This window comes from Hypanus sabinus, chromosome 23, assembly GCF_030144855.1.
Source record: "Hypanus sabinus isolate sHypSab1 chromosome 23, sHypSab1.hap1, whole genome shotgun sequence".
Classification (NCBI taxonomy): domain Eukaryota; kingdom Metazoa; phylum Chordata; class Chondrichthyes; order Myliobatiformes; family Dasyatidae; genus Hypanus; species Hypanus sabinus.
Window position 1 is genome coordinate 34,073,791 of NC_082728.1, and position 16,609 is coordinate 34,090,399.

A 16,609-nucleotide genomic window follows, 5' to 3' on the forward strand; every position below is an offset into this window, starting at 1 on the left:
ACACGCTGTCAGAGCAGTGCTGCCAGGATAATCAAGGACAAGACACAGCCAGCCAACACACTTTTTGTCCCACTTCCCTCTGGGAGAAGGTTCAGGAGCATGAAGATTCATACGGCCAGATTTGGTGATAGCTTCTTTCCAACTGTGATAAGACTGCTGAATAGATCCTGACCCGGATCTGGGCCGTACCTTCCAAATATCCGGACCTGACTTGCACTACCGTACTTTCCCTTTTCTATTTTCTAATTATGATTTATAATTTAAATTTTTAATATATTTACTTTGATTTGTACTGAAGGGAGCGCGAAGCACAGAAACATACATCACTGTGATGATTGTACGCTTTAGTATCAATTGTTTGGTGACAATAAAGTAAAGTTCTGTGTTCTGTGTAGTTCCTTTGTAAATGTATGATTAACAGAATCATTCTATCTTTTATTAAGTTAATGCTACTGGAGCAGAAAACAAACTGTTTGACAATTCTGACATTGCGATTTTTAAACTTTGCTATTTGCAAGCACTCTAGATGTTTACATCCACTCACTTTCTACAGAAAGCAACAATCAGTAGTGAATCATTTACTTCACTTAGCAGCACATCAGTTTCAGCATAAATGGAATTTTACTTTCTATGATTGATATATTATTATCATGAATAATATTTATAATTGAAATCTCTGTAATGAAACTTGTATCCTTGGACTTCAGGAAGCTTCCGAGGTCATGGACACCCACACAGAAGACTAGAATTTCAAGTTTTGGAGCCTGACCATCAGCTGCTAATGCCACTGTGTATCAACAGAACTGAGGAAAAAAGAGGGAAGCATTTGTCAGTTAGTGGCTCAACCAACAGTGACCCGCAAATGGACAATAGTGGCAAGCATGCAGGGTATCCACTGAATACCCTGCACACTGGTGATGGTAATGGTTACTCCAGCTACATTATAGTGGGTGAACTGGGAGTGCTGGAAGAAAGTGGGGAGGCATTTAGTCGAGAATACATGTAGATAGATCATTTTTTCAGGTTGACAAGTCACCATGAAAGATGCTCCACAGGGATTTGTGCTGCGACCTCATTGAATTTATAATTTACGAAGGATGATTGTTAAGTTCATGGCCTAAGGTAGAAGGAGTCTATTTTAGAAAACCTAGCATGTTTATTTTTCAACATAGTCCCCTCGTACTTAGTCGAGCGGTCGTGGAGCATACGGATCTTGGACCTCCAGAAAGTGTCCACAGATGGGTGATTGATAAGTTCGTGGCCTAAGGTAGAAGGAGATGAGTTATACAGCTCTCGTTACATGCACATACAGGATTATGCAGAAAGTTTTAAGTCAATAACTCATCTCCTTCTACCTTAGGTCACAAATTTATCAATCACCCTGATGAGTTATTAACTGATGAGTTATTAACTTCAAACTTTCTGCCTAATCACTCAAAGAGTTGAACTGTATGTGCATGTAACGAGAGCTGTACAACTCATGTCCTTCTACCTTTGGCCACGAACTTATCAATCACTCCTGCTGTGGAACTTTCTGGAGGTCCAAGATCCGTATGCTCCACAACCGCTGGACTAAGTGTGTACATGTAGGAGGGGACTACGTTAAAAACTAAATGTGCTAGGTTTTCTAAAATTGACTCCTCCTACCTTGGGACATGAACCTATCCATCACCCCTCATATATGAATGCCTTTGATAAAGGCACTGAAAGCACTGATCGTGCTAAGTTAGAAAGAAGACCTGAGGAGGCTACAAAGGAATATAGGTAGGTTCCGTGGGTAAAGATCGAGCAGAGAATCACAAAGTAAGTATGGAATTGTTCATTTTGGCAGGAAGAGGTTAACAAGTGCATTATCTAATAGATGAAAGGTCATCAGACTATGAGCTCTACATATCCTGTTGTCTGATTCACAAAAGTTGACGAGCAATATATAGTCCCAACACATATCTTTACCAGACAACTGACTGACACTTTAACTCCCATCCTCTTTTGCCCCAAGTTTTCAATCAACTAAAAGCAGGTACAGCAAGTAGTCAGTAAACCGAACAAAGGTTCAAAGCTTCAACGATTCATTTTACTATCAAAGTATGTATGCAACATACAACTGTGAGATTTCTCTTCTCCCGATAGCCATAAAATACAGAAAACCATTGAAGCTGTTGAAAGAAAGACATCAATACCCCACCCCGAAAGAAACAAAAACTCAGAAAACCTAAACCCCCCTTACACAAAAACTAACAGATCACCCACACGGAGAACATCAAACCCCAAAACCCAGCCTACCAATAGGCAAAAAGAAAGAATGGGCAAGAACACGAAAGGAAACATAGAACTGAAAGAGGCCAATGTGAACTACAGTTAGTTTGACCCACTGTCCAATCTATAAATTTCAGAATTTTGATAATATCTACAACAGCATTGGGATCCAGCAGCCTCTCCGAGGGCAGGGGCTCAAACCAATGGCCCCTTCAAGGTCAGCATCTTGAACCATCAACCCCTCTGAGGGAATAGACTTGAACCAGCAGCCTCTCCGAAAAAAGTTTCTTTGATATTTAAATACTTAAATTTAAATTTAAAATGAATAAACATACAATTTATTGCAAGGGAAACATAATACAATTGAAAGAAAGTTATGCTTACATAGGAAAGTGCTCTGCCACATCTGAAGTACTGCGTACAACGTTGATCTCCTTATTTAAGGAAGGATATAAATATGTGAGAAGCAATGAGGAGGTTTATTTCATTGGGGTTCTAACATTCTTCTGTCATTCATTCTTTGGGTTTTTTTCTGTTTCGTGGATGTCTGCGGAGAGTAAGAATTTCAGGTTGTATACTGTAAAAATTCTCTGATATTAAACAGAATCATTGAACCATTGAACTTTGATATGCAAGCGCAAACACGAGGAAATCTGCAGATGCTGGAAATTCAAGCAACACACACACACACACAAAATGCTGGTGGAACACAGCCGGCCAGGCAGCATCTATAGGAAGAAGTACAGTCGACGTTTCAGGCCGAGACCGTTCGTCAGGATGGTGATATGCAGGTTAGTTGTTGCAGGTTGCTTGGGACATTTATGATAAGCAGAGCTGGGCTGAGCAGAGTCAGATGGCAATCAATCTAGAAAAGTGTGAAGTGGTTCCTTAACGTTAGCATAGTTATGGTAATGGGGATTAGTTCATAATATCCATTATAATTTTCCCGTCGGCGTGAGTCTCAAATAGCCTACACAATCAAGTCCAGCTCCTGGACTTCACTTGCGACTTAGCTGTGAAGCCTGGTAGAACTATTGCTTCTGACAGAAGGAGTAAAGGTGGGTTACTAGTGCAATAAAACCAGTTGCTTCAGGCAGTTGGGGCTCATCAGCAGTGGCTGGCAGCTCAGCCAGGAGAAGGAAAACTGATCTCAAACTTGCACTGCCTTGTGGCTCCAGCCATTCATGGGGAAGGCTTCGGTAGTAAATCCCAAGAAAAAATCCAGAGCTGGAGTCCCCAGGGCAGTCCTACACTGAGTTCAACGCTGACTGGCAACTCCTGTGATGCAGCTTGTGCTAAACTGTATCAGTCTCTTGTTCCTTTGCTTTTATCACTTACATGGAGAGAAGGAGCTGATTGTAAGGGCAACACCTTTCTCTCCATACTGTACTGCTCTAGTTTGCGTATTGGCTTGGGTATTGACTGATCAGAGACAGCTAGGACACAACATCCTTGGTTGACCCTGGCCCAAGGAGGCTTCATGATTGAATTCAGAAGGTCAAACTCGAAGGCAGACTACTTGATTAATGACAGAATTCTTAGCATTGTGGAAGAATAAAGGGATCTTGGGAGTCCACATCCACAGATCCCTCAAAGTTGCTATGCAAGTTGATATGGTGGTTAAGAATATTGTGTTGGCATTCATTTGTCAGGGGACTGAGCTCAGAATCTGCAAATTAATGTTGCAGCAGTATAAAACTCTGGTTAGGCCACACTTGGAGTATTTTTTTCTCTTTGGGTCACCTCATTATAGCAGCGATGTGGATGCTTTAGAGAGGGTGCAGAGGAGGCTTACCAAGATGGTGCCTGGAATATAGAGCATGGTTTTTGAGGAAAGTTTGAGTGAGCTAGGGCTTTTTTCTCTTTGGAGTGTAAAGGGGATGAGAAGTGACTTGATAGAGGTGTATAAGAGGTATAGATAGAGTGGACAGCTGACATCTTTTTCCCAAGATGGTGATGGTTAATTCCCAGGGCATAATTTTAAGTTGACAGGGAGAAAGTATAGGGAGTGTCAGGAGTAGTGCCTTTTACACAGAGAGCATAAAGAACATAGTATATAAGAGCAGAATTAGGCCATTTGATCCATCAAATCTGCTTCGCCATTTCATCATGGCCGATCTATTTTCCCTCTCAGCCCAATCTCTTGCATTCTCCCTGTATCCCTTCATGCCCTAACTAATCAAAAATCTAGCAACCTCTGCCTTCAATATACCCAATGACTTGGCCTCCACAGCAGGAAATTCCATAGATTCACCACACTCTGGCCAAAGAAATTCCTCCTCATCTACGTACTAAAAGGATGCCCCTCTATTCCGAGGCTGTGTCCTCTGGTCTTAAACTCCCCCACCATAGGAAACATCCTCTCCGCTTCCACCCTATCAAGGCCTTTTGACATCCGATAGGTTTCAATGTGGTAACCCCTCACTCCTCTGATTTCCAGTGAGAAGAGACCCAGAGCCATCAAACAGTTTTCATATGATAAGCCTTTCAATCCCCGAATCATTTTTGTGAATCACCTTTAAACTCTCTCCAAGGTCATCTCATCTTTTCTTAGATATGGGGCCAAAAAGTGCTCACAATACTCCAAGTGAGACTTCACCTGTGCTTTATAAAGCCTCAACATTATATCTCTGCTTTTATATTCTAGTCCTTTCGAAATGTCTGCTAACTTCGCAGTTGCCTTCCTCACCACTGACTCAACCTGCAAGTTAACCTTTAGGAAATCCTGCACTACGACTCCCAAGTCCCTTTGCACCTCTGATTTTTGAAATTACTCTCCATTTACTCCTTCTACTGAAGTGCACAACCAAACACTTCCAGGCACTGTATTCTATCTTCCACTTATTTGCTCATTATCCTAATCTGCCCTTGTCCTTCTATAGCCCCTCTACTTCCTCACAATTACCTGCCCCTCCACCTATCTTTGTATCATGCGCAAACTTGTCCTCAAAACCATCATTCAAGTCATTGACATATAATGTAAAAAGAAACGGTCCCAACACAGACTCCTGTGGAACACTGGCAGCCAACCAGGAAAAGCTTCCTTTATTCCCACTCTTCATCTTCTGCCAGTCACCCAAAGCTCTGTTCATTCTAGTGTCTTTCCTGTAATACCATGGATTCTGAACTTGGTAAAGCAGCCTCATGTGTGTCACCTTGTCAAAGGCCTTCTGAAAATCCAAGTACATAACATCCACCAATTCATCTTTGTCTATCCTGCTTGTTATTTCTTCAAAGAGTACCAACTGATAGTCAGTAAGATTTTCCCTTGAGGAAGCCATGCTAACTAGGGCCTATTTTATCATGTGCCTCCAAGTACCCCAAAACCATATCCTTAGCAATCGTCTCCAACATCTTCCCAACCACTGAGTTCAGATTAATTGGCCTATAATTACCTGCCTCACTCCCTTCTTGAAGAGTGGAGTGACATCTGTAATTTTCCATTCCTTCGGAACCATGCCAGAATCTGCCATTTCTTGAAAGATCATGACTAATGCCTTCACAATCTCTTGAGCCACCTGTTTCAGTACCCTGGGGTGTATACCTTCTGGTCCAGGTGACCCATCTACCTGAGAGTGGTAAGTGCATAGAATACACTGCCAGGGGTAGTGATAAAGGCAATTACATGAGGAGCATTTAAGAGAAACTCAGATAAGCATTTGATGCAAGAAAAAGAAAAATCAAGGGTTAGATTGAGTGTGAAGTAAGTTTAAAAGGCTGGCACGAAATCATAGGCTGAAGAGCTTGTACTGTGCCGTCCTATCCTATGTTCTGTGTAGTCCAGTTTCATGCCACATCAAAGTCCTGCTGGTTGCTAGTTTAACTGGCCAGTCTAAGTTGTTCCTCGTTTGGAAATAGTGGTTAAACCTGGTGAGCATATGGGGAGAATAAGAGGGAATTACTGCAGAATGACTAAAAATTGGTTTTTGATAACGAACAAGGACCCAATGAGTGGCAGGGTTAGTTTTCTTGTTGTAAGACTCTGATTCTTAGCTGGCAGGTTCACATCTCAACAAATCTGGAACAATTGTCCTCAGACTAAGGGTAAAAGGCAGCATGTGAAATTTCAAGGTGGCTGTACAAAGTGCATATTTGCACGCACTAAGTGTAAAATTTATAATTCACAAACACAAATAATCACAAAGAAACATCAGTTTTTGCCAATTGTAGAGAATTTTATTGGGGCATAAACTCTCTTAGATCAGAAGTGTTGAAGGGAGATTGAGAAGGAAGGATAGGAAGATATTAATATTAATCAAGCATAATATCTTGGCTCAGGACTGATAATGCCCCTAAAGAGTTCAAGAACTGAATCAATAAAATCAAATTTAAAGAAATAAACATGTAGTCTACAGTCAACCATCTCATATTTTTTAAAGATGCACAGAATTACAGAAAGGAAGAAATATATGGAGTGATGTTGTGATGAACTTCGGTTAGTATAATTTTGAATGGAATAAAAACTTGGAGAGGAGATCAGAAGAAAAATTACAGGTAGGTTGAGAAAAACCTTGTGCATCAGTGCATATCTGACCCTGTGATGAAGCTGGGACTACTGGACCTTATGCAAGAGAATGAAGTAGTCAAGCAGAGCGAATATCAGACAAGGAACATTCATCATATGACATTGTTTAGATTTGCTGTAAGAAACTATGAGGGGCATGCAACATTTAAATACAAATCTGCACAAGAATCAATTTTAGTGGATGAGAACTGATCTGGCCAGGGTAAATTGGATTCAGAACTGGCAAGCAAAGCCCCAAATATTTGTAGAGAAGGTAGCTGGGTGCTGTGTGAACTCATTCTAATGAAGGCGATGCAACAACTGATCTAATAGGATGGACCAGGAAAAATGAGTTTGAGATGACAATTCCATAACAAAACACTTAAAAATCACATTTGATGGCCTCTTCTATCCTTTTAAATCTTTCAGAATATATATTTATTATTGTAATTTACAATTTTTAAGTAGTGCATTGTATTGTTGCAGCAAAACAGCAAATTTGTCAGTAATATTAAACCTCAGTCTAATCCTGTGTTAAGTAAACACCCAATGGAAACACGTTTCCATTTTACTCCAATTCTTTATTTATAGTCAACTTTTGAATCTCTTGGAAATTCAGAGTTCATAACAAGATCAGTCAGCTAAAATCTTACAAGTTGTAAAACTGCCAAGTTGAAAAGCAAATCAGCAGAAGTTAAAAATCTAATATGAAATATGTTTTTTTCATGTTCTTCTTTTATCATTTCAAATGATAATGTGCAGGATGAGTGCCTTCAGGAATCTTAATTTCAGCACTCTGAATTTATTTTCTGAAATTGATTTATTCTGTATGATGTGCACTATCATTGATACTTCATGCAAATAGCAATGATTAAGGTTGAATCAATCATAGTGAGGTAACAAAGTTCACAATTTTTATGTTACACAAATTCCATCTTTGTCGTGCTTCAACGGGGAATTAGCTTAGTCATTACAGTCAAACTACGCAACAACAGAGAAGCAATGTGGCATCTGACTTAATAACAACTGCCTAATATGAAAGAACCAACATTTCTGGGGAACTAAATTGGGTGACAACTGTGCACACTCTTCTGTTTCACACTTTACTCCAGATACTGGAGCTGAAAAGTGCAAGCTGGCAATTGAAGGCAGTCTGCCTTGGATTTCACTATTACTGTGTAAAATAGGAAGACTTGAAAATGAGGTTTTGAAGTATTAAAGCTTGTTTGGCATAACTTTTTCACTAGATCACAACACGTAACAAGTAAAACATTATGAGTACTGCACATCTGGATATACTTCTCACCTTTCATGTCCGTTGATAAACTGAGATCTGCTCTCCATATATTTTTGAGGTGGAATGTGGACATTTCCCAGGAGTTCTCCTTTATACAGGTCATAATTAACAACCTTTTTTCTTGTTTTGAGGAAGGAGAGAGACAATAACTTACACAGTTTGGGGAATGCTGACAGTACCATTTACCATAAGTTACAAGTTCATTGGCAAATTTTTCTGGCCGATTTTCACCAGGGGTTTTAGGATTGGGCATCATGGTTGGGTCCTCAGAGTCTGGCAGCATTGCAGGCATTCCACAAACCTTCACTGATGTAACAGAACGATTACTACAAGGTACAAGGTACTTGGCCATATGTTTTTTACATTTTCTTTGAATTAGCTAAGTTTGGTTTACTTGTTTAGAAGTGTTCTTAAATGTTTCCTTTTACTTTGACTTTTATTTTTCCATTTGATATTACTTGTCCTTTTATTGACATAACAATTTTTGAATGTCAATCAAACATTGAAAGCCTAGACAGGTTTGATAACAAACTAAACAAGTGGCTATTCAAGGTACCACCACTGAAGTTTCAGTGCAAATTGATTATAAGAACCCAGGGAACTCACTGCTGGGAGGGAAGTGAATATCAATATTTCATGTATTATTTCATCCCAAATTTGTGAAAGCAATATCTACAGGCAAACACTGTAAGATAAGAGGACTGAAATCCTGGATTTCAGTCTGTATTACAATTCTTATGAAACGTGAGCTGAAAAAAAAATTGTCCTGCTGCATTAACTTATTTTTCTCACAAGTTCCATGTAAGTGCTTTTTCTTCTGCGTGTCAGATGTTCAGATGGTAATCTGTGAATTTTATAAGTGCACATTTCCATAACTTGATTAGCAGCCAGCTGGTTAAGCGATATTTTACAAGATTGGATCCTATTCAGCTCCATTTATATTCCCTTATTTTGTTCAAGATTAATCCAGCCAAAATCGGATTTCTGTCTATTTACATTATAAACATCATCTGCCCTTTTAATTTCAGCAGTTACTGGTGACATCCTTCTTTTCAAGTTTGCATTAAACCAGCACTCAATCAAACACAGTTTAAACATATTATCAGGCATTAAATGAGTTAGTTCCTCACAGATTTATATGTAGTGTCTTCTCACCGTTGCTGGCGGACATCTATTATAATTAATGTTCTGCAGTCTGGTTGTTTGGCCTTTCTACATTATTCCTTATTCACGAGACTTCTAATAATCTAGTGAGATTAATAACATGCTGAAGAAAAACAGAAAAAAACTATTATAGTGTACATCGTGTAAGTTTATGTTCAGTTTATGCTGGTATAACTTTGATGAAATGTTATACCAGCCACTATGTCTGGAAGAGATGTGTTTTTGATAGTTCAGACTTCGTTACATGTCTTCGGCAAGTAGCAATACTAAAGAACAATGGACACCACAGACATAGATGTTGTTACCTTATGGAATAGCAGAACGGTAATTAAAAACAAAAGAAACAGAAAACACCACAAAACAGAGTAGCAGTGAGGACAGCTGGCGAATGTGTTGGATCTTAAGTTAAGCTTGATGGATACTAGCAGGTTCAGCTGCTGGTATCCGATACAGCCTCCTCTTCATTTGTCAGACCTGCCGTAAGTAGTTCTTCAAACACCTCTGCTCCATCCACCAAGAGTTGACTTCCCAGTGGCCAGAAATTTTAATTCCCATTCCCATTTTGACATGTCAGTCCATGGTCTCCTCTTGTGCCAAGATGAGGCCACTCTCAAGGTGGAGGAGCAACACCTGGGTAGCCAGAGAGAATGGGCTCTCTGGGCGTCCAAGCTGATGGCATGAATATTGATTTCTCCTTCCAGTATTTATTTCTCATCCTCTCCCCTGTTCTTCTATTCCCCATTTTGGCCTTTCGTCTCTTCTTATCTGCCCATTACTGGGTCCCCTCCTCCTTCACTTTCTCCTATGATCCACTCTGCTCTCCCATCAGATTCCTTCTTCTCCAGCCCTTTACCCTTCCCACCCACTTGGCTTCACCTATCACCTTCTAGCTATCCTCTTTCCCCTCCTCCACCTTTTTACTCTAGCATCTTCCTGCCCCTTTCTTTTCATTCCTGAAGAAGGGTCTCAGCCTGAAATATCAACTATTTATTCATTTCCACAGATGCTGCCTGACCTGCCGAGTTCCTCCAGCATTTTATGTGTGTTGCATTGTATTTCCAGTATTTGCAGACTTTCTCATGTTTAAGATTCAGCTGCATGCCCTTTGTACAGAATAAGTGGCCATGTTCCTGAAGGTGAATGATATCATCAAGGTCCCAGGAGATGATGCAGAACAGAAAAACATGAAATAAGGAATGTGATATTATGACTGGAGCCAGATACATGTGAAATGTTGATCTACAAACACCACAAAGTACCTATGCACATTTTTGGATCCAGACACACAGACCACCAATTGATGGCATAAAACCTGAAGAACCGCTTGCAGTAAATACTCCCTCCTTCCCAACTGGAAAAAGTTCACAACTTTGACAGTGAAGTCAATTTGCTCATCTCTAAGGATTAAAGACCTGGTAGAAATGGGGAGGAAGTATCACCACATTCAAAGTTTCCCTGTACAGCAAGGATGAAAAATAACCTACAAGTATATATGGACCAAGACCTGGAAGGAAGCACTAACCTAGTCCATTTTCGACCACATGACCACCTACTGTGCCATAGATGTTCATGAATCTATGACACTAGTAACCTTTAACTAAATATTCCTTGAACTTTATTCCAATATCATAGTTATTAAAATTAAAATCTAAAGACATACCGTACTGTTCCTCATAATAGCAGATTGGAAATTTATCTGTAAAACATCCAATCAATCAGCACTGCCCAAAGGAAAATGATAGTCACATGGAAGTAATCAATTTTACATTCAGGTTAAATTATTACCAGTTGTCAATAAGGATTAATTTGAGTACTGCACCACCATTCATCTGGTATCCAAAGTGGCTAATATTTATTTTTGACTAAACCTTTAACCATATTGGTCTGAAAAACAACTGGCACTGTTAACAGCAGCAAAAAATAATAATATTGAAGGTTCAAACTGAGGATGACACTCATTGCTACATGATTGTCTGCCAAGCAAACCTCAAGTAGGTGATCTCAAACTCACAGAATCAGCATTTCCCCCCTCGATTTTCAGAAGGCATTTGATAAGGTCCCACATAGAAGATTGGTGAGTAAAATCAAAGCTCAGGGCATCGGGGGGAAGGCATTGACATGGATAGAAAACTGGTTGGCAGATAGAAAGCAAAGGGTAGCGGTGAATGGGTGTTTCTCAGAATGGCAGGTGGTGACTAGTGGGGTGCCACAGGGCTCGGTTTTGGGACCACAGTTGTTTACCATTTACGTTAACGATTTGGATGAAGGCATAAAAAATAACATCAGCAAATTTGCTGATGATACTAAGCTGGGTGGCAGTGTGACATGTGATGAGGATGTTAGGAGAATTCAGGGTGACTTGGATAGGCTGGGTGAGTGGGCAGATACTTGGCAGATGGCGTTTAATGTGAATAAGTGTGCGGTTATCCACTTTGGGAGTAAGAACAGGAAGGCAGATTATTATCTGAACGGTGTAGAGTTGGGTAAGGGAGAAATACAAAGAGATCTTGGAGTCCTTGTTTATCAGTCACTGAAGGTGAATGAGCAAGTGCAGCAGGCAGTGAAGAAGGCTATTGGAATGTTGGCCTTTATTACAAAGGGAATTGAGTACAAGAGCAAGGAAATCCTCTTGCATTTGTACAGAGCCCTGGTGAGACCACACCTGGAGTATTGTGTACAGTTTTGGTCTCCAGGGTTAAGGAAGGATATCCTGGCTGTAGAGGAAGGGCAGCTTAGATTCATGAGGTTAATTCCTGGGATGTCTGGACTGTCTTAAGCAGAAAGGTTAGAGAGCCTGGGCTTGTACACACTGGAATTAAGGAGATTGAGAGGGGATCTGATTGAAACGTATAAGATTATTAAGGGATTGGACAAGATAGAGGCGGGAAATATATTCCAGATGCTGGGAGGGTCCAGTACCAGAGGGCATGGTTTGAGAATAAGGGGTAGGTCATTTAGGACAGAGTTAAGGAAAAACTTCTTCTCCCAGAGAGTTGTGGGGGTCTGGAATGCACTGCCTCGGAAGGTAGTGGAGGCCAATTCTCTGGATGCTTTCAAGAAGGAGCTAGATAGGTATCTTATGGATAGGGGAATCAAGGGATATGGGGACAAGGCAGGAACAGGGTATTGATAGTAATTGATCAGCCATGATCTCAAAATGGCGGTGCAAGCTCGAAGGGCCGAATGGTCTACTTCTGCACCTATTGTCTATTGTCTATTGTTAAGTGGCCAGAAATCCTCGAAAAAATGCTGCAAAAAATGAAGTGGATCCATGGTTAGCAGATAAGTAAAAAAATAAAAAGAACGATATTTCCTGTCTTTTTACAGAATGCCAGCATTTGCAAAGTCTTGTCTTTTATTAATGCAGAAAACATTCAAACCAATGTTTGAACTGTGCAACAGGTATAAACCCTTTTGCTACAGTATACTGTGATAAAAATACATAAACAAAAAAAAAAGTCACAAAACAGAAAATATTGCAAGGCGTTTCCAATATTAAATTTTATGGGAGGGATTTGGCCTGATATCGTTATTGGTAAATAGGTACAATATAACAAGTAGATAGGGCTGTAAAGACAGCTTTTGGCACATTGCTCTTCATTAATCAAAATATTGATACAGGAGTTTGGATGTTAGATTGAAGTTGTGCAAGATATTGGTGAGGCCGAATTTGGAGTATTGTGTGAATTTCTGGTCACCTACCTACACCAAATAGATCAATAAGACTGAAATAGTCCAAAGAAAATTTACAATAATGTTGCCTGAACTTGAGAACCTGAGTTATAAGGAAAGATTGAAGACTTCCCTATAAAGTTTAGAGCTTTATTCTCTAGAGTGTAGAAGAATTTGGGGAGGCAGGAAGAGATTTGATAGAGGTATAAAAAATTATGAGGGGTATAAATAGGTTTTCTTGCATTGAGGTTGAGTGAGACTAGAACTAGAGGTCACAGGTTCTCATCTGTCTCCATCTTTTAGAATTGATTAGTATGCACTAGATGGGCTGAAGTGCCTTTATTGTGGTGTAGTGCTCTATGACTATGCTAAGTGTAGATGTCTACATTGAGGTAAAATAAGTTAGCATCATACTTCTGTTTATAACTTTGCATAAATATTACAGAACTGTCAAACACAGACAGCAGAGCCACACAGATGCTAACTGAGTTCTAACTACTGCTCCTACTTTTATATTAATCTTCCTGCTGAAGTGTAATTTGTTCATATCAGATTTAACCAAGTATGAATTGATCATGAGCTCTTATCTTTTATCAATTATTTCAGTCCATTTGACACTTTTTTGGTCGCAACATTCTCTGTTGCTTTTGTTGCCCTTTGCTGCCTGTCCTTTTTGAGACAGCCATCCTTCATCTTCTAACCATTACCAGTTTTCTTTCCAGGTGTCAGCATTTCAGATCTTAGCTTCTTCTTTTCACCAGACTTTTTAAACTGTGCCTCCCACTCTGTGCTTGCTAGGTTCTGTCTAAAACATGCTTTGACACAGAAGGCAGTTTTAAACTGATCAACAGTTTTCAGTTCAGTCTTTTGAAAAGTAATTGGCTTTTATACATCACTTTTTGTTGACATCTGGAGATGATTCAATGTTTGATTTTCAATGAATGTCTTTGACTCCTTTAAAGTTCAGTCTGAAGTGCCACGTATTAACGCATGAAATACAGCTAGCTACCCATACTTAACATCAAGATGATATAATACTCTTTCTAAGAGGAAAAGGAAGGTTTTCTATATACAGTACACACCGTGCTATCATTTTCACAGTTTGATTGTGGATACCCCACTGAAAGAGGAATACAAGTCACAACATTCTTCTGATCCAGACATTGCATCAGAAAGTGCAGATGGCAATCATGAGCTGTCAAAGTTGACAAATGAGAAACATTGTCACCAAGTTTCCGTCAACACATTCAAGTGCGGGCAATGCCTCTGATGTGCAGACCACAAATAGCTTTCAATTACTCAACCCCTCAAGCTGGATGATTTGCAAAACAGTCTTGGATAACTATCGCATGAATAAGTAGTCAATTTTGGCGCGCGCAGGCAGTGAAACGCAAGAAATCATCGAGTACTATCAAGGAAAATAGTTTTTAAGCAATGACATTTGATTGAGTCAATCAAAACATATTATGATGGTGAAGAATGAATGAATCAAAGACCAGGAATCTGTTATACAGTTTTTAAATGCCTTCCAAGGAAGTAAATGAATCTTTATCAGGTCATGGCTGCAGAGATAATGGCCTTGAAGACCTGTTTACTTTTGTTACTTCACAATTAATCACAAAGGCAGTTCTGAAATGCACATGTCATTTCCACTTGGACAATGTGTGTAACAAGAAACTGCTTAATAGTTCTCTATGCAAGTGACCTTTCAACATGTTGAGTCTGCACAAGTAATCCACGTGCGGTCCATTGGCAGCTGCCAAACTGGAGCACGACCACACGCTATGACTAAGCCTGACGATAAGGGTGGAGGATAGCGCAATGCTCGAAAGCGCCAGCTTTCACCCATCAGGGTTCAATTCCCGCTGCTGCCTGTGACCGCGTGTGTTTCCTCCGGGTGCTCCATTACCTTCCAATGAAGTACGGTTAGGGTTAGTGAGGTGTAGGCATGCTCTGTTGATGTGGGAAGCGTGGCAATCCAGCACAATCCTCGTTGACTTGATTTGATGCAAATGATGCATTTCATTGTTTGGTTCGATGTACTGGTTATAAATAAAGTTAGTCGTTAATCTTTAATGCACTGAAGAAACCATGTCAGCCTTGAGGCAAGAACAACCTCAAACGTTAGGATGTGTAAGGGTCCAAGCACTGGGGAATCCAGCACTGAAGCAACTTACGGAATGCTGAGATACGCTAACAAACACAAAGTGAGTGCTTCTTCTTTCCTTGAAGAGGGTGGATGCACACTGACAGTTTCACGAGGTGCCCACTTGTTCCATCCTGGCTCTCATCCACTGGAGACACAATGCCTTTTAACAATTAACAATTTGCATGAATGTGGGAGGTTACACACAACATACACCTGGAGTTCTCCAAATTATGTGCATTTGCCATGTATGGTGGTTCTGAAAGCCTACAATTCACACCCCATGTACACCCAATGTCGTGAAAGCTTTGCACATAATAAAATTATTTTCCTGTGCCCCTCAATGCTATTTTAATTCACTTATCTACACATTACACATTTCGTAGCTCAACATTTGCCTGAAAACAAATCAAACATATTGATGTTGAAGATTCAAGTTTGTTTATCATGTTTACATCGAAACATACAGTGAAATGTGTCATTTTTGTTAACAGCCAACACATCCAAGGAGGTAGAAGTTTCACTGAATTAAATGAAACAGGAATAAAAATAAAAACATTATCTAATATTTGGTAGTACTTAATAGCTTAATATTACAGGGATTCACTGGACAACTCAGTATCACTGGTATTAACTGATGGTCAATTAACATGGGCTTGATCCTTTGCAGTACACACTCTTGAAATGCTCCACTTTCAGTATCTATTATTGTGACATGACAAGATAAAAGTCTATTAAAGTACGTATGTCCAGAGGTTCAGGAATTTAGCTACTAATTACAAATTTCAAGAACATTCTTTTCACTATATACAATATATGATATAAATGAGACTGTACATCAGAAATACAAGAGATTCATCAGGTGCTGGAAATCTTGAGTAACACACAAAAAAATGCTGGCAGAGCTCAGCAGGCCAGGCAGCTTCTAAAGAAAGGAATAAATAGACAACATTTTGAGCCAAGGCCCTTCGTCAGGCAGGGTTGGAAAGGGGAAAAAGCTAGAAAAAGAAAGAGGGTGGAAGGGGAGGTTTCCAAGCCAGCAGATGATTGACGAAACGAGGTGAGGGGAAAAGTGGGGGAGTGGGTGAGGGAGTAAGAATCTGGGAATTGAGAGTGGAGATAGCTTCTTACTTTATTCCCCTCCCCAACTAAACCACCTACCTTCCCCCTCAACTTATTGTCTGCCAGCTCATACCCCTGCAGCTCCCTCCACCTTCTTATTCTGGCTGCTGCCCCCTTCCTTTCCAGTCTTGATGAAGGGTCTCTGCTCAAAATGTTCACTGTTCATTGCCCTCCTCTCCAGCATTTTGCGTAGGCTGCTCTATATACTGCATATCAGTTTCCACAAATTAACTAGCAACTCTGATTAGGAGTAACTATCTATTCATGTCATATGCTGAAAGAAAGGGCTTAAGAGAGAAATTTAGTTTTGCTATAAAATGTCTCAAGTGGTTAATTTGTTAAATACATTCAAAATGAAACTACGTGAACATCGACAGCATTGGTGGAGAGAAAAAAATGTTAACACTGAATTTGACTTTGACAAAGACTTTTCTCCAAAATGAAAGAA